Genomic DNA, 19,411 nt, shown 5'->3' with positions numbered 1-19,411 from the left:
AGGTAGGATTCCCATATCCTTTTGTATGATAACATAGGTAGGATTCCCATATCCTTTTGTATGATAACATAGGTAGGATTCCCTTATGCTTTTGTATGATAACATAGGTAGAATTCCCATATTCTTTGCATGCTAACATTAGGTAGATATTCCCATTTGTAAATCCTAACACTTAAGTACATATTGCATGACAACTCTAGGGCAGAGCTTCCCCACTTCTAGACCTTTCCGAGCGTCTCCGATCTTGTGGCATGTAGTCCGTTCTATTGTAAAGAGGTAACTGCCTAAGACTCGATTCAACGAGCTGCGACACCTACTGCTAGGACGTGAACACATTGCCTACTCTCCTTTGACACAACTGGTGTCCTCCTTTGTAAGTCCATGTTCAGATGGCAAGCCCTATGTAGCCGAACTACGGCAACTCTGATTCTCATGTTCAGATGAGATACGTAGGCACAAGATGCGATGTCTTGCCGAGTTTGACTAACGACTGACAACTAATCCTTGTTTGCTTTCGCCCTTGTTGCGATCCTTTCTCTCGCCCTCGTTGCGATCGAGACCTTCCCTTTCTCTTGCCCTAGTTGCAATCGAGACTTTTGTTCCCGTAGTTAGTTTGAACCACGCTTTGCTCTGATTCTCATTCCCGATGAGATACGTAGGCATAAGACGCGATGTCTTAGCGAGCACACATCTCTTTAACCCATAGGTACCCGAGCTACGAAGACTCTGATTCTCATATTCAGATGAGATACGTATGCAACGGATGCGACATCCGTGCGAGTCATTTTCTTTGACCTTTTCTTTTAGTAAATAATACATTAGATAAACACACACCCTTTAGACAAGAACAACAAGAGTGGATCCCGTAGAGTACTACGGATGCGTAGGGGTGCTAATACCTTCCCTTCGCATAATCGACTCCCGAACCCAAGATTTGGTTGCGAGACCTTGTCTTTTCCTTTCCTTCTCTTCAGGTTTACTTCGAGCGTTTCCTTTCCCTCCTTTGGGATAAATAACGCACGGTGGCGACTCCTCTGTCATTTTCTTTCGCCGGTTGTTTTTTCGCGCACTGTATTTTTCAGGCTGCGACAAAGGTACTTTAAATTGTCCACATATATCAATATGCATTACTCCTAAAGCATGTTTTTCTCTTGGAGCCACGTCTGATGCAAATGGAACTAGGTTGATTTCATTTCATTCATATCTCACATGACTTCTGAAGATTCACAATCTTAGGAGTTCCATGTACCAGCTTCTTAAAACTCAGATTCCCCAAGCTTATAGAGTTCAGATGCCCCGATCTCTTACGCCATAACTCACTTTCACCTTTAACACCTTTTGCACTAAGGCATTTAGTTTCAACTATTTCCACATTCACTTTGAATGTTCTGTTGCTTCCCTGTTCAGATTGCATAATCATTTTCTGATCAGAATCATACAACTTCAAGAGATTTTCCTTCATAGTAACTTAGAAACCTTTCTCAATTAGCTTACCTACACTCATTAGATTTACCTTTATTCCAAGAACATACCAAAGATCCTTGATTAGCGTAATTTCTCCATTCTTCACTCTGACTTTGATATTTTCCATTCCTTCAGCATTCCAATATTTATCATTAGTACATCTGATCTTTATCTTCTTTCTAGAGTAAAAAGTGATCAACCATTGTTTGTTTCCAATTAGGTGATTGGAGCAGCCAATGTCCATATACCACTAGTCTACAAAATATCCACCATCATATTTAGAAGCCATCAATAACACAGATTCATCATCAGAATCTCGTTTGGCTATATTTGCTTCTTTTGATTTCCTTTCCTTGTTTAACCAACAATCAACAACAAAATGGTCAAACTTCTTACAACGATAGAATTAAACCTTCTTCTTGTCAAACTTCTCCTTTCCCTTATGATGTTTCTTCTCATCAGATTTGGTTTCCGACTCTTGATAACCACCACCAAGCCTCTTCTTGGCCTATGACCAAGATTGCTTCTAATTCTTCTTACCAGAAGATGCTTTCAGAGACCGTTCCACCTCTCTTTTAGAGTTTCACTCAGTCAGACACAACTCTTATACCTCTAGAATACTTTGCAGCTCTTCAATTCTTATGGTGCTAAGGTCTTTATAGTGTTCAATTTCTACAACAACGTAACCAAACTGATCGGCAAGTGATCTTAGTACATTTTCAATGACTACTTGTTCAGAGAGAGTCTCTCCACAAGATTTCATCTCATTTGTGATCAGAATCACTTTGGAGATGTAATAAGGTACCTTCTCATTATTCTTCATGTAGAAATTATCATACTTATTACATAGAGATTAAAGTTTCACCTTCTTCACTAATGCATCACCACCGTAGCACCGTACTAGTGTGTCCCACACATCCTTCGTCGTCATAGAATAAACAATCTTCTCAAATACATTCATATCCAAACACGGATGGATATATAAGAAATACCTTTTGATCCTTCTTCCTCATTTCTCTATGTGTGTTTCTTTGTGCTTCAGTTGCATCTGCTGCAACCGATGCGTAACCGTCATTGACGAGATCAAGAATATCTTGAACTCTAAACATCACACTAATCTAAATTATCCATCAATTCCAACTTTGTACATCAAATACTAGAAGCTTTGTGTTCAAGCTACCATTTCCGCCTTCATCTTCGTTCTTGTGAAAATGCACTCAAATCTCACTAACACTCGTGTTTCCCAATCCCTCAAAATCAAGAAATGTGACTTTGTTTCAATTTTGAACTTCAATTCACTATGAATTTTAGAAATGAAATCAATCACACACACCTCACACACACTCGTATTTCCCATTCTTGAATCACAACTAGACCTCTAGATACTAATTATTGACACACAAAGTTGAATATGAAGAAAATGATGTAAGAGAGAAAAATCTGTAACTAACTTTTTGATGCAAAAATGGTTACACTCAAATTCTCTTACAACTGAAAGCTAAGATCAGTATTTAAAATATTAGTGTCAATGAAATGAAATTCAAATGCAAACCAAATTAAATACAAATGAACCTGAATCTAAATTATAACTAACAACACAAAGCTTAGAGAATGAATGATAGTGGATTCATAAACTTTAGGAAAGTTTCTTGAAAATTCAGAGAGACAAGAAAATAACGCGTGGAAGAAAAATAAGTGAAAAAGAAAAAAGAAACATTTTCGCCCCTATAAATACACAATTAACTAGTCCACTAGACTATGAACAAAACAATTTCAAGAGCCACATCGTTATAAGAAATTCTTGTTACACATTAGGATCATAATTTTATTTATTGTGCCCATATAGTTAATCATCCCACACCTTAACATAAGATATCTTCCCTAAAGATAGAGCCACATGAAATTTAGAAGAAAGGCTAGAGAGAAGAACAAGTACAATCATGCCCGAACATCGGCTAGGGAATCAATGAGTCTAAATTTTGAATGGACACCAAAGAGTTCATCATAGAAGAAGTATAAATACAAACAGATGGAATCCCTGACTTACGTTGGGCCTCCTCGAAGGCCATAATTATATAAAAAAATGTTCATGAAGGTTTGAAAAATATTTGAGATAAATTCATTCCTACTCATTAGGCCTAGGAATAGAGGATTTCTTAATGCACCATATATGCTTCTTAGGCACAACAAGAAAATCCAAAAATATCCCCCATTTCCGAAGATGTATCTCCAAACGCACCCCAACATACACTAAACACATACCATTCTGAGTGACGCCCTATTATTTGGTTTAATTTATTCCGGAGATGGATCTTCGGAAGTTTTCTGTAGTTACATTTATGTAAGACAAACACATCAGTACCAGATCCAAAGACATGTACTTTTTCAAATAGAAATTAAAATTCATAAAATAAAATTAGGATTACATAGATGAGCTCAACATAAAATACAATATTACACTTTAATATCCAAGTGGACGCTTCAACACCTTCAGAATATTTTTGACCGATCTTGAAATCGTTGCTTCCAACTCGATTTGAACTTTTGTTTCAAAATGGAAATACGTATTCCACACAACCCTTACTTATTTCGACCAATCTTGAAATTATCGCTTCCAACTCGAGCAGAAATACATATTTCGAAACATAACTTTTGTAGAAGAACTTATATACGATTCCATGCATCCATTATTTTTTCAACAACCACACCCGCTTTTACCAATTTTCCATTTTCGATCTCTATTTGTTTCGTTCCTACCGCACGTTTAATCTAACTTCTCACATTTTTCGTTATGTGATACCCAAAAGTAATGTATTAAAAGAAATAAATACCTTTGTAACCGAATTCATCAAGGCAGTATCACAGTCGGTAACAATCACTTTAGGCATCTCACCTTAGTCCTTCAATAGTGTCCGACACACCTCTAAGCCCCAAGTAAAATTATCCTCTTTTTCACACTCAAGAAATGCAAACCCAACAGAATATGTCTTCTTAGTTAAGGTAACACCAACCATCTCTAATAATTGAAGTCTATACTTATTGGTCTTGTAGGTATAATCAAGTATGCGCACAGTAAGTAACACATTGGTCCACTTTATGGAATCAGGATGAGTCCAAAATATATCTCTAACAATAACTTTATCCTCATATGTTTGGTACTAGACACATAATTGTTATCATCAAACAATTTCAAGAGTTGTTGCATTTTAGTTCAATCTCCCCTAAGCACTTTGTTAGTTAGGTACCAAATATTATACAATTGCTTGATATTTTATATAATTTTGGGTCTTTTCCGTTTCAATGTTGGAAGTATATTTTTCGATTGACTAGATTCAATGTCATGTCAGCAACGCATTCCTTTTCTTCGGCATGAGCCAACACACGCTAGGATGGCCGACTATTTTTTCACACAAATCATGGTAATGGAACCCACATATCACATTAAATATCCAATTTTTGTCCGCCAACATGTAACCACACACATTAAATGGGCAATGCCATTTTCTTGAACCAATGTCGTCTCTTTTAAAATTTCAGAGAGAAGTTATATATTTCCCGCTTCTTTCGCACGTCATTGTCATAAAAGTGCATCTTTTATCCGAACCATTATCAGACATTCCGATAACCACACCCAATCTAAGTTTAGCGGCCTCCATACGAATCCATTGAAGCATTTAATTGTGAGATTCAAGCTCTTGCTCATTTTTAAATTGGTTTCCAACATTTACCGCCTTCACAACAACACCTTGGACATCCGTAGGAACAACTTGTTTTGGAAAAACATCAGGATATTCCATATCTAATGAAAAAAAATTACAACATAACAACATATAAGCGACACTGTTGAAAATAAAGTTGGAAATTGAACACATACTATTTCCAGAAATGCATCTTCGGAAAAGTTTATACTCATTCCAGATATACATTTCAGGACACAATGCTCATTTTTTCAGAAAAAAATGCATGATTAATGTGATAAATGCAGTGGAAAATAAAGGATATCTACCTGAAACTCTATCTTCTATTGCTCCATTTGATGTGATGAACTAAAATATTTAGGATTTGGAGTGAAGAAATGGATTGAGAATGAAAGGGTTTTTGATGAGGGTTTGAGTTGAAAAACAACAATGACAACGATGGCGGTGTGATCATGCAACTGATGCTATTATCAGAAAATTCTAAAGATGCATCTCCGAAAGTATCTGACATGCAAATGTGACAATATTTCAAAATCCCGCCCAAACTCCCGGCAATATATCTCCAGAATTTCTAGTGAACTGATCAATTATAAATATATTTAATGAAATGTTCTGAAATAAAAACAACTCAACTTATAGGGCGTCACTCAGAATGACCTGCGTTGAGTGTGTAATGGGTGCGTCCGGATATACATCTCCGAAAATAAAAGGACATTTTTAGATTTTCGCGTGGTGATTAAAAAGCTTAAGAGTGCATTTTAAAAAATTCTCTATGAATAAAGGCACTACTATTTTGGACTGGGACTATATCCGACCCAAGGAAATTCAAGTTACCCAAAACTAGCACACAAATGTGGCCCATAGGGTATACTCTCCATAGAGGCACACTAGATCAAAGTCATTTAGCTATCATGGACCATTTGATAAGAGGTTAGTACAATCCATTGACATATTTTCTCTAAAATAGGTATTCCACTAAAGAAAGTTATAGGTCTTGAACCCTAGGAATCTGCTATAAAGGCTAAAGGACAATTCAGTCTCAAGTACGCAATATTCTAAACATAAACCTTACACTTATGGTTGTTATTAACTTGATAGTTAAAGTGTTTGCTGATACACCTCCCATCACATGACAAAGTCAGAAGCCTACTACTAGAGTTTGTCCTCGTATTCATCAATATCAACGACACTTACAAATTTGAATATTGCAAAGGAAAGATCCTTAGTTTGATTAGTTACTACATTGAGGGTTTGGTTATTACTTAATCCGTCTCATAAAAAGTGTCCAATTTAAAAAATTCACGGTTTTTAAGAAAATGATTAGATGTGTTGATTTTGATGATAAACCTAATATCATTTACTAGAATACCCCTATTAATTGTAATTAAAAGAATGATTGAATAAAGTGAAAACTAATTAATAGGGGCATGATAGTGGAAAAATAATAATAAATGTTGCATTGATATTATAAAAGGATAATTATTTTAAAACAGAAAAAAAAATACAAATAAGACATTTTTTATAAGATGAAAGAAGTAAGAAATAACATCATCTTTGTTTGAAGCCGTGGATGATTTTCAACATATATTGGATGATATTAAGTTCTTTTCATAGTCTTGTTTAAAGACTACATATCATAAATTTAAATCTCTGAACTCCTCCGAGTGGATTAAAAATCCAAAGGCTTATTTGGAGAGCTTCTGATCATTGGGATTAATGAGCCTCATTATCTAGGCAGATTTAAGCGAAAGGTCTCGGATTCATTATTGCCTCAAATCTTTCGCAATAAAGAGACGAGTGATGCATCAACATTCTCAAGATATAATGGTTGCAACTTACAAATGGTTATGTTGTCTGGTTTTCTATTGTATTGATGAAGGTAGATAGAGAATAGAGGGAGCTTTAGGTTCACGATCTTCAAGATATTTGTGTTATGCATTTGTTACCAAATTATACTAGTAGATGGTAAGTGAAAGGTGTAAATTATTGCAGATTTGCTTCGAGAATGCTAAAGCTATGAAATACAAAGATTGAGTAGTTGGTGAGTCAATCAATGTTGGAGTCCCAATGAATGAAGAATAGAATATCTGCCTATATTGTGTATTTAGGCTAGTTACTATGATGAAATAGTAATTGAGAAAGCGTACTCGAAGGCAGTTTTGAGATGGGGTTTGGGAGTGTATCTCAGCAGCTTCTGTTTGGTGCAAGAGGAATGGTATACTAGAGTAGTTTTTAGACTTTGACAACTTTTTGACATAAACCTGAACATAATTTCCCAATATGCCACCAAATATATAACCAAAATGCCACTTTTTTTTAAAAATTTTAATAATAAAAAATGGTAGGTTGCATTGCAAGAAGCGGATCGCCATCCGTCATCTCACATGGCGCACTCCTATTTTTTTTTTCTTTCCTTTTTATTTTTATTATTAATAAATAATTTTAATTATTTTATAAATATAATAATTAATAAAATTAATTAAAAAATAAAACTTTTTTTGTTCTTTTAATTTTGTAATATATTTTAATTTTAATTTATATTTTTAAATTAAATATTTAATAAATATAAAATATATTGAAAAATTAAATAATTAAAAATATTAAAATATACATTAAAATATTTAATAAATATAAATTTAAATAGGTATTAAAATTTTTAAATTGAAATATAATATTAAAAAGTATAATACAATAATTAAAAATGTAAAAATAAATTAACTATAATTTTTGTTTGATATATAAAAAATGACGGTGTGGTTAGGATTTTTTTTTTGAATTTCGATATATTTTATATTATTTTCTAACTAACTCTATTGAATAAGAATAATGACAGGATAACTAATTTATTTTTATATTTTTAATTATCGTATTGTAATTTTTAATATTATATTTGAATTTAATTTTTTTAATTCCTATTTAAATTTATACTAATTAAATATTTTAATGCATATTTTATTTATTTTTAATTATTTAATTTTCCAATGTATATTATATTTATTACATATTTAATATTAAAAATATAAATAAATACTAAAATATATTACAAAATTAAAATAACAAAAAAGTATTTTAATATTAAAAATATAAATAAATATTAAAATATATTACAAAATTAAAATAACAAAAGAATATTTTTTTTATACTTTTAATTAATTTTTATTTAATTATTACTCTCTCCGTTCCTTTATAAGTGCCACTTTCTTGCAAAAAATTTGTTTCTTTTTAATTGTCATTTGCAAAATTCAAGGTAATATTAATTGCAATTTTGTCAAAATTACCCCTAAATAATGATGGTAGAGAGAAAAAGTAAAGTGAATGTAATAAATAATTAAGAGTATTATAGGTAAAAGAAGAATTATTATTTAAAAAGTAATAATAATGATTAGCTTCCTTGATATGTGTAAAAAATCAAAAAATGACACTTAAAAAAGAACGGAGGGAGTATATTTATAAAATAATTAAAATTATTTATTAATAATTAAAAATAAAAAAAGGATAAAAAAATAATAGTACACCATATGAGATGAGATGGCGGACCCCTTCTTGCAATGCAGCCTACCATTTTTTTATTATTAAAATTCTGACAATTTTTTTTTTAAAAAGTGACATTTCGATTATATATTTTCAATGGGCTGCACATTGAAAAATTATTTTCAGATTTGTGGCATAGATATAAAGAAAGTCTAGTTTTTAGGGTGTATTATTTTACTGGATTATTTATATTTTGTATGTTATTAAGGGTTTTTTTACAAAAATAACCTAGGTTTTCAAGGAAATTTGCAAAATACACCTGGTTTCAAAAAAATTCACAAAATATCTCATTTTTAGGAGGAGTCTCCAATTGAATTGGCGACTCCTCTTAAAACTTGAATGGAGGCGCCAATTGGATTGGCTAGGGCAGGTGCCCTAGCCAATCCAATTGGCGCCTATGTGTAGGTTTTAAGATGAGTCTCCAATTCAATTGGCGACTCCTTTATAAAAGCCTCAAATGACAAAACCTTCAACATGAAAGTTGTAGATCTTTTCAAGACAATGAATTTGGACTTAAATTTGGAATTTTTATGAGAAAGTTATGGGCACTTGAAGTTGGATTTTTTCACATTTCAACTGTTATGTGACCTATAATGTTTTGTATTATCACATGTGTTTCTTTTAGAATTATGAAATTTTATCCAACATAACAATTGAAGTAGATATCTCAAAATTTCCAATGCACTTCGTCCCACCTCAAAATCATGAAAAATGAAGGAGTTAGGTCCTTGGGAAGTTGACCCAAAATTAGGGTTTTAGTCAAAACATGTGTATGTGAATTTTGCCAAAATGGACCAACTTCAAGCCCTACTGTTTGAATGATAAAAGCCTCAAATGACAAAACCTTCAACATAAAAGTTGTATATCTTTTCAAGACAATGAATTTGGACTTAAAATTTCCATCATTTGGATTTTTTATGAGAAAGTTATGGGCACTTGAAGTTGGACTTTTTCACATTTCAACTGTTATGTGACCTATAATGTTTTGTATTATCACATGTGTTTCTTTTAGAATTATGAAATTTTGTCAAACATAACAATTGAAGTAGACATCTTAAAATTTCCAATGCACTTTGTCCCAACTCAAAAGAATAAAAAATGAGTGAGTTAGGTCCTTGGGAAGTTGACCCAAAATTAAGGTTTTAGTCAAAACATGTGTATGTGAATTTTGCCAAAATGGACCCACTTCAAGCCCTTCTGTTTGAATGATAAAAGCCTCAAATGAAAAAACCTTCAACATAAAAGTTGTATATCTTTTCAAGACAATGAATTTGGACTTAAAGTTTCCATCATTTAGATTTTTTATGAGAAAGTTATGGACACTTGAAGTTGGACTTTTTCACATTTCAACTGTTATGTGACCTATAATGTTTTGTATTATTACATGTGTTTCTTTTAGAATTATGAAATTTTGTCCAACATAACAATTGAAGTAGACATCTTAAAATTTCCAATGCACTTGGTCTTACCTCAAAAGAATAAAATATGAGTGAGTTATGTCCTTGGGAAGTTGACCCAAAATTAGGGTTTTAGTCAAAACATGTGTATGTGAATTTTGCCAAAATGGACCAACTTCAAGCCCTTCTGTTTGAATGATAAAAACCTCAAATGACAAAACCTTAAACTTAAAGGTTGTAGATCTTTTCAAGACAATAAATTTGGACTTAAATTTTACATCATTTGGATTTTTTATGAGAAAGTTATGGGCACTTGAAGTTGGACTTTTTCACATTTCAGCTGTTATGTGACCTATAATGTTTTGTATTATCACATGTGTTTCTTTTAGAATTATGAAATTTTGTCCAACATAACAATTGAAGTAGACATCTTAAAATTACCAATTCACTTAGTCCCACCTCAAAAGAATAAAAAATGAGTGAGTTAGGTCCTTGGGAAGTTGACCAAAAATTAGGGTTTTAGTCAAAACATGTGTATGTGAATTTTGCCAAAATGGACCCACTTCAATCCCTTCTGTTTGAATTATAAAAGTCTCAAATGAAACAACCTTCAACATAAAAGTTGTAGATCTTTTCAAGACAATGAATTTGGACTTATATTGTCCATCATTTAGATTTTTTATGAGAAAGTTATGGGCACTTGAAGTTGGACTTTTTCACATTTCAACTGTTATGTGACCTATAATGTTTTGTATTATCACATGTGTTTATTTTAGAATTATGAAATTTTGTCCAACATAATAATTGAAGTAGACATCTTAAAATGTCTAATGCACTTGGTCCCACCTCAAAAGAATAAAGAATGAGTGAGTTAGGTCCTTGGGAAGTTGACCCAAAATTAGGGTTTTAGTCAAAACATGTGTATGTGAATTTTGCCAAAATGGACCAACTTCAAGCCCTTCTGTTTGAATTATAAAAGCCTCAAATGACAAAACCTTCAACATAAAAGTTGTAGATCTTTTCAAGACAATGAATTTGGACTTAACTTTTCCATCATTTGGAGTTTTTATGAGAAAGTTATGGGCACTTGAAGTTGGACTTTTTCACATTTCAATGGCTTTGGTCCAAAGTGACCTATAATGTTCTAGTATTATCACATGTGACCTATTATTAAATTGGAGACTCCTCCTAAAATGCATTTTTTTTTGTGTTTTATGGTATAATTGAAAGATAAATTTGATATAATACGACTTGATATTAATAAAGTTTGGAGTTTACACAAAGAAACCTAATGGTGATGACCGGGATCACCTAACCGACCTCCGGTCCCACATCCCCTAGCTACCCTAACCCTTGATCCTAACCCAAGTTGACGATTCTACACCGATGTTTGTTCATCTGAGGGGCCAGGAGCGTCACTACCAACTACAGGAGAAGGTTTGTTGAGGTATTCAGGCAACTGAGCATAGTCTTCAGTATGCAATGATGGTGTACCGCCGTAGCTGAGCTCATGACCCATGCCAGAGAAGTTGGGATGTGGTTGACTCATGGATGGGCGACCGGGACGGTTGAAGTGAGACATGGGTGTGAATGATGCGTCTAGGAAAGGTTGGAAAGGTTGTTGGGGTGTTTGGTAGAGATAGGGTTTTGGGATGTTTTGGTTTTGTGATGTTTGGGCTTCTTGGCTACGGTAGGAGGAGGGGCAGTTGGTGTTTTGGCTAAGGCGACTTTGGTAGGGTGATGGTGTGGGTGCGAAGCGATGTTGGGTCTCAGGTTGATGGTCAATTTGTTGGTGGTGGTATGGGGTATGTTCTTGGTATTGGGGTTGGGTGAATGACATGTTTTGGTTGTATGTTTGTGTGTTTGTGGAACGAAAAGTTTGACGGATAGGGGGTTGTGAGTAACCGAGCTGAGAATGTTGTTGGGGGTTAGATGTTGATCCTTCTTGTGTGTAACTTGCCTGGCGTGGGTCGTAGAGGTACATATCTTCGGCGATGAATTGAAAACCAACCGATCTGTACCAAGCCATATAAGTACGACTTGGTTTTACCTCATTTGGCATGACTGCATCAGTTAAGACATGGTCATGACGGTGCTTCCACTTGCGACACTCCGATCTTGCGAAGTTTTGCCAAGGGTTGAAGTTCCATTGGTCGTTCACTTTACGCATATGCCATTCTCCTAGGCTAGCTGGGGGATCTGGGATATTCTGGACCATACCGAACTGCAGCTTTGTCGCAGCCTGAAAAATACAGAAGGTGCGAAAAAACAACCGGCGAAAGAAAAAGACAGAAGAGTCGCCACCGTGCGTTATTTATCCCAAAGGAGGGAAAGGAAACGCTCGAAGTAAACCTGGAGAAAGGAAAGGAAAAGACAAGGTCTCGCAACCAAATCTTGGGTTCGGGAGTCGATTATGCGGAGGGAAGGTATTAGCACCCCTACGCATCCGTAGTACTCTACGGGATCCACTCTTGTTTGTTCTTGTCTAAAGGGTGTGTGTTTATCTGATGTACTATTTACTAAAAGGGTCAAGAGAAAAATGACTCGCACGGATGTCGCATCCACTGCATACGTATCTCATCTGGAATGAGAATCAGAGTCATCGTAGCTCGGCTACCTATGGGTTAAAGAGGAGTGTGCTCGCTAAGACGTCGCGTCTTATGCCTACGTATCTCATCGGGAATGAGAATCAGAGCAAAACGTAGTTCAAACTAAACTACGGAAATAAGGGTCTCGATTGCAACTAGGGCAAGAGAAAGGGAAGGTCTCGGTCGCAACGAGGGCGAGAGAAAGGATCGCAACGAGGGAGAAAACAAACAAAGATTAGTTGTTAGTTGTTAGTCAAACTCGGCAAGACATCGCATCTTGTGCCTACGTATCTCATCTGAACATGAGAATCAGAGTTGCCGTAGTTCAGCTACATAGGGATTGCCATCTGAACATGGACTTACAAAGGAGGAAACCAGTTGTGTCAAAGGAGAGTGGGCAATGTGTTCACGTCCTAGCAGTAGGTGTCGCAGCTCGCTGAATCGAGTCTTAGGCAGTTACCTCTTTGCAATAGGACGGACTACATGCCACAAGATCGGAGATGCACGGAAGGTCTAAAAGAAATGGGGAAGCTCTGCCCTAGAGTTGTCATGCAATATGTACTTAGGTGTTAGGATTTACAAATCTACACTCGGAAAAGGTTTTTTGATTGGTCGCACGGCGGCGAGAAAAAGAGTTTGATTGGTTGGATGTGCTTTGAATGATGGCGAGAACTAGGATTGGCGAGATATACATCTCAAATCCTAGCCTCAGGAGTGCATGGTATACACCATGTTCCATTTCCACCTTTATTTGCAAAAGTGTTTAATAGAGAATTAAGTGTTTTGAATTTGATTGAGAAAGGGTTTGGAGAAACCGCATTGACAATTTTAGGCGATGGCGAGAGTTAAGATTGGCGAGGCATACGTCTCGAATCTTAACCTCAGGAGTGCATGGTATACACCATGTTCCATTTCAACCTTTATTGAAAGAGGGTTTAAATAAGAATTAGGTATTTTGAGTTTTTGTTGTGAAAATGACTTGACCTAGATCAAGTATTGATGGACGTTTGAGAAAGATTTGAATGAGTGTTTGAGAAAACAAAGTGGGTAAATTGGATGATGGCGAAAGCTAGGATTGGCGAGATATACATCTCGGATCCTAGTCTCAGGAGTGCGTGGTATACACCACGTTCCACTTCCATCTTTATTGAAAAAGTCTTGACTTATGAATTAATATTTTTTGAGTTTTTATTAGAGAAAATGGCTTGACGTTGAATCAAGCATTTGATGAAAGTTTGGAAAAAAACTGCAATGGAATAGGAGGGCAAAATGAATTGATTTGTTTACTGAGAAAATACTCGACGTTGGATCGAGTCATATTTTTTTTTATCTTTTGGAAATGGTTGATTTTATTCTTGTGTTAGTAGCTAACTAAACAGCCAAGCAAATAAAGAAATGAAAAGCAGTAAAATTATTACACATCGGGGGAGTGGGGTACATTTTGTCAAATGGGGATTCAAAGTATTGGAATAATTAAATCGGGTCCAAACAATAAATAATGTAATGTATGGGTGTAAGTGCAAAGGAACCGGCTCATTGTAAGAAAGCCCAAGAGTAAGCTATGTGAGGTTGATGGCGATGCTTAAAAAGCAATCGACTTACAAGGGTGTGAAAATGGGCTCGATATTAAATCGAGAAAAATATGATTTTTTATAGTTTTAAAATGGTTTTGAATTAAATTAAATACAACAACTTTACATTATTAACAAAATGAACATATAAGTGTAATAAAAGCATAAACATAAAAAGAAACGAAAATGCTAAAAGAAAAAATAATATAGCTAAAAGAAATAAAATGCCAAAAAGTGCCACTCATGAGTATTGAACCCACCCCACTCAATAATATACACACTGCCCTTCTCCACCAAACCACTTATGATCATCTGCTATTGTGATACTATGTTAAATATATAAACCGAGATAAAAAATAAGTAAAAAAAGATTAAGGACAATAACAGAAAATACTAACATATAAAACCTTTTTATGTTTTTGTTTATTTCTATTAAAACAAATTAAATTAAATAAATAAAAAAAAGATTAAAAAAAAGAAAAAAAAGAAAACGAAATGGAGACGACGAAACAGGAACTCGTCTTCCTCTCTTCTCCCCCACCTCACGAACTCAACCTTCCCCAACAATGGCAATCTCACGAACTCGCCCCTCTCGTCCCTCTTATGACATCACTCATCAACGAAACCCTCTCACGCTCTCAAACTCAGCGAATCAAACTCTCTCAACTCTCACAAATATTTTCAATCAACAAGCATATGGGAAGGATAAAGAGAAAGAAAGAGAGGTTCTTACAAAGTGTCACTGCGGTGGTGGTGAAGGATGCGCAGAAGTTGGCCTCCAGGTAAACGATTTTGGGGTTTTTAGGGTTTTTTCTCAGATTTTCGCTTCCAAGTTCTCTGTTGTTCTCTAGGTTTTTTTTTTCGTCCCTCACTGATTTCTCTCCCTTTCCTTTACTGATTCTCTTCCCTATTTATGTTCTGTGAATTAGGGTTTTGATTTGATACTCAAAAGCTCAAAGAAGCAAATTCCAGAAGTGCTTTTTCTGCTCAAAAACGAGTTTGTCCTATTTGATGCTATTATCCGGAAACGGTATTCTGAACTTAGCTTTCTTCTTCGCTTTTGTCTCCATGCCAAATTGGGATATTTCTGAAATTTGAATTTTACTGGTGGCTAATTAACTTGTGTTTTTTACTGCAGTGAATTTCTATTGTCAGAAAACTCAGTTGGTTTGTGAATGAGGACTCAAAAGGTTGATGGTTCTTTGGCTTTGGAGGTTTGGCTTGGATTCAATTTGCTTCTGCAACAGGGTTTCAAAACAGGTTCAACAACATGATTTCCACTGATGATGGATTGCATTTGCCAATTTATTTCATGTTTCTTTGGACTGAACAACTTGACTGCTTTCATTAGGAACCTCATTGTAGCTGTTATGCCTTGGCTTGATGATGAACATGGATGCTGCAGGATGCGAGACTGATGTGGTTTTGCAGTCAGGTGGAATTGGGTTGGTAACATGTTGCAGGTTGGAATTATGGAGGAAGATGTTTGATTCCTGGAGCTGCCACAGTTTCTTCAATATTCTGAGAAGTTTCAGAAAGTGGCGTGGAATTGGGACTCTTTTCACTATCCATGGTGTTGTTTTTCACATGATGCGACTCAATTTGCTTCACAGGAATATTTCTTTGGTTACTCACTTTCTCTGCAACATCAAAATCCCTTCTATCTCTGGACTCAACATCGTTTGAACTAGCCCTTTTTACAACACCTTCATCACCACAAGACTTCACAGGAACAGATTTGAATGTCATTCTGTCATTGATTCTTTCCAATATTAATGTTGCTTTATGCCTAGCATTGACTTGCTTGTTATTTGTGCAGAATTGTCATTGCAACATGCTGGTGTAAGTCTGAGCATGGTATTGGTCTATCTTTGCTTGAGTGCTTTTGCAACATAGCAATGTTGGTTGCAAATCATCTCATTTGGCATGTGTACCTATTATGGCATTGCAGCAGCAAGAACTGGCTTAGGATGACTTGGATACCATGATATGATGAATCTAGAGTGGTATACTGCTCCAAACTCCAACTTGGCTAATGTCCCTGCAGCAGGTAAGACATTCCTTGGTTTTGCTTATTGAACAGCTGAGTTTGTCATGTGTGTTGGCTTCAATGTGACTTTGTATTTGGTAGATGATTATCACACTGCAGCACATGGATGTGGCGGTCTTGCAATATGTCTGACTTGGTCTTGCTGGTACCTATCTGCTTTTACCATCCATTGGCCAATCATGTCCTTGTAAGCACCTTGATGTAGGCTTGGAACAAGTTTGGTTTTGGGGTATGTATTTCACTGTGACCTCGCACCACTACTTCCCCAACTGGCTTTGCTACTCCAATCCAACATATGGTAAGTTGCTAGGTCTGATTCTTTATTGAATTGCAAGGAAATGAGATGGCCTGACCTTGATGTGTTTGTGATTTTGGCTGTGGATTGTAGGTCAGACCGGGTTTCTATTGTCACAGCTGGTGGTTTTGCTAACATGATTCAGGTTTGGTAAGCTAACACACTTCAGGGCCTGGCATTGTGTTGATGGTGTGTTGTTGGTGTTGATGTAGTCCGGCAGGTAAGTGTATGCTACTGAGTATTGTCATTTGGCCATAACTGGCATGAGTTTAGTTTAGTTATCATGTTTTGTAACAGGTCTGAACTGGTTTTGTTGGCGTAATGTAGGCTGGTATATGCATAGCTTGATAGTTCAATGATTATGGCTTGCTAATGATTTACTACAACCTATTGTTACTTGCCTATTGGACTTCCAGTGATGTTGTTTGTCGCATGTAGCAACACAGATCATGATTGGTTCAGGGCAAGGTCATGGCCTGCAGCAGGTTTGGTATACAATGTGGCACAGTCATGGGGTACTTGTTTCACTAGTTCTTCTAGGTTTTCATGAATGTCATGCACTATGTTTGGATGCATGATTGTCATGATGATGTTGGTTTACAAAATTTCCTTTTGGTTCCTGACAACTTGCTGGCATATTCCATGACAGGATCCTGGCAGAATGTTTGCCATATTGAGTCCAAGACCAAACCCATGTGTACTCTCTTGTCCAAATGGCCAATGTAGCATTTCATAATCTCAAGGCTTGCAACAATTCTGACTTGGTGAATGGTTCAACTGCTGAGTGCTTGCAAAATGGTCTTGTCAATCAGGACATGGTAATTTGCAAGGCGCTTGTGGTTTTGCAGCATGTTCAATGTCCATTTTCTGATGGTTTTCTGCAACATATAGTTATGGTCTTTTGCAGGCACTGCAGGCTTGGTATGGTCATGGTTCATGCAGCATAACCAGGTTGGTTTTCTCCACATGCTGCAGGACATATTTGGTTTTGGTTGAAGGATGGGGTAGGCCAGGTTGGTCCATTATACCAAGACTGATGCACCCTGTGATACAAGCTGTTGTAACTAGACAAATGGTGGATTGAATTGTATGCAGGTGAATCCCAATCATCATCATAACTGAGCTGCCATAAATCTCTTGAGCTAGACTAGATAATTTGGAATGTTGGTGACCTTGTAGCAGCAGTCAAGAATTCATTTGGATATGTTTGGTTTTGATGTGCAGTCACCATTGCCTCTTACTTTTAAATCCAAGACTCCAATATAGCTAAGACAGTTGCACCATTGCAACTTGAAATGGTGATGTACCACTCAGATTTTGGTTTGTAGCATTGGACCCTGAATCCAGGATATCTCCTGTTTTTGCCTTTCCTGAAGTTACGGTCTTAACATTACCGATAGACTGATTCCGCTTTATAACAGGAACTTTTTTCTTTAAAAGGTATTTGGTTTTTAGAAATGCTTTCATTCTGTGCCAGTTTTGGCCTGTCATATCTCACAGGGCAGCATTGTGTATTGCCAAGGTTTTCACCAGGTGATCACAACTCAACCGTGTTTTGGCTTGTCATGGCTCATTAACCCCTTGCTGTAGGGAAATTCTTTGTGACCTTGACCTTGGGTTTGTTGCCTTTGCAGATCAAAGTCTCACTTGCTTCACCAGTTGACTAGCTTTGGTCGTGGGCTGGTTTTTCTGCAGGATGTGTCATGATTGCAGCAGCTTTCATGAGCCTTCTCCATTATCACGAGTCCAAAGCCTACTGCATATGTAAGTATGTCTAATAATCATGTAAACATCATGGTGCTATTGCAAGATTTTAGGCAAGGCAATATGCAACAGGATATTGAATGGACTGCTGCAGCAGTAGGGCTAGCAAATCATGTATTTCCATTGGATTGATCGTGCATTTCCATGGTTTGATGAGTTGTTTTTGGTTAGCCAAGAGTGATAAGTGAAGTTGGTTTGTTGCAAGTTGTGTGCCTTGATGCACTGCTTGCTGCAGAGTTTATTTGGCTTATGGCATGAGGTTTAACAGGTATGGCCTATGGCTTGAGACAGTTGCAGACATTCGTGGCCTTGCTGCAGTTTTGACACATGACTTGGTTTTGATTTTGTAGGTTCACCACTGGTTATGTGCTTATGGTGCTGCTGCAAGATAATAAGCAAGGGTGCACACATGGACTTTGGTGGTAAATCAAGACAAGATAGCGTGAGATTAGGTCCAAGTTTGGGATAGACCAAGGCTAATGACCGTTGATTCAAAGGTGTTCAAATAGCATGGTGTGCACAAAGTCACTTACTTGCAAATGAAGTAATCAAGAAAAATCATCAACAAACATGAAGATTGGATGACACAATGAAACAAAGGGCCAGGCCAAGTTTGGATAGTCAAGAGCAAGTGAGGGTTGACTTTGGTCAAAGTTGACCAAAAAGTCAACTGTTGACCAAAGTCAACAATTGGTCAAAAATGCGTTTTTTTGTATCTTCTTTGTAAATGAAAAATGAAATATTGGTTAGGATGAAATTTAGGGTTTAAAGAATTTGGGTTGACTTTGGTCAAAGTTGACCAAAAAGTCAACTGTTGACCAAAGTCAACAGTTGGTCAAAAATGCCGAATTTTGTATTTTCTTGTATTGACTCACATGTAATGGTTTACAATGACATGAAATAGATTGAAATGGATTAACAAATGGTTTGAAGCTGGTTTCCAAATTGTTTTGTTTATGACTTGAGTGCTTGACTTTTGAAAAATAACTTGACTGATAATGTACATGAACAAAGTCATGAAATGAGACCATAAGGTTAGGGTTTTGACATAGT

At 35.9% G+C, this 19,411-nt stretch overlaps 1 long non-coding RNA gene across 1 annotated transcript; it reads left to right on the top strand.

Moving 5' to 3' along the window:
- Window positions 1–17,936: 17,936 nt before the first annotated feature.
- On the top strand, window positions 17,937–18,868 carry LOC127098476 (uncharacterized). The gene is made up of 3 exons (XR_007793367.1): window positions 17,937–18,127; window positions 18,229–18,626; window positions 18,709–18,868. It is a non-coding gene; the product is annotated as an uncharacterized LOC127098476 (long non-coding RNA).
- The last annotated feature ends 543 nt before the right edge of the window (window positions 18,869–19,411 follow it).

The sequence above is a fragment of the Lathyrus oleraceus genome, chromosome 6, assembly GCF_024323335.1.
Source record: "Lathyrus oleraceus cultivar Zhongwan6 chromosome 6, CAAS_Psat_ZW6_1.0, whole genome shotgun sequence".
NCBI classification, from domain to species: Eukaryota; Viridiplantae; Streptophyta; class Magnoliopsida; order Fabales; family Fabaceae; genus Lathyrus; species Lathyrus oleraceus.
This window is presented reverse-complemented; position numbering and strand designations above follow the sequence as displayed.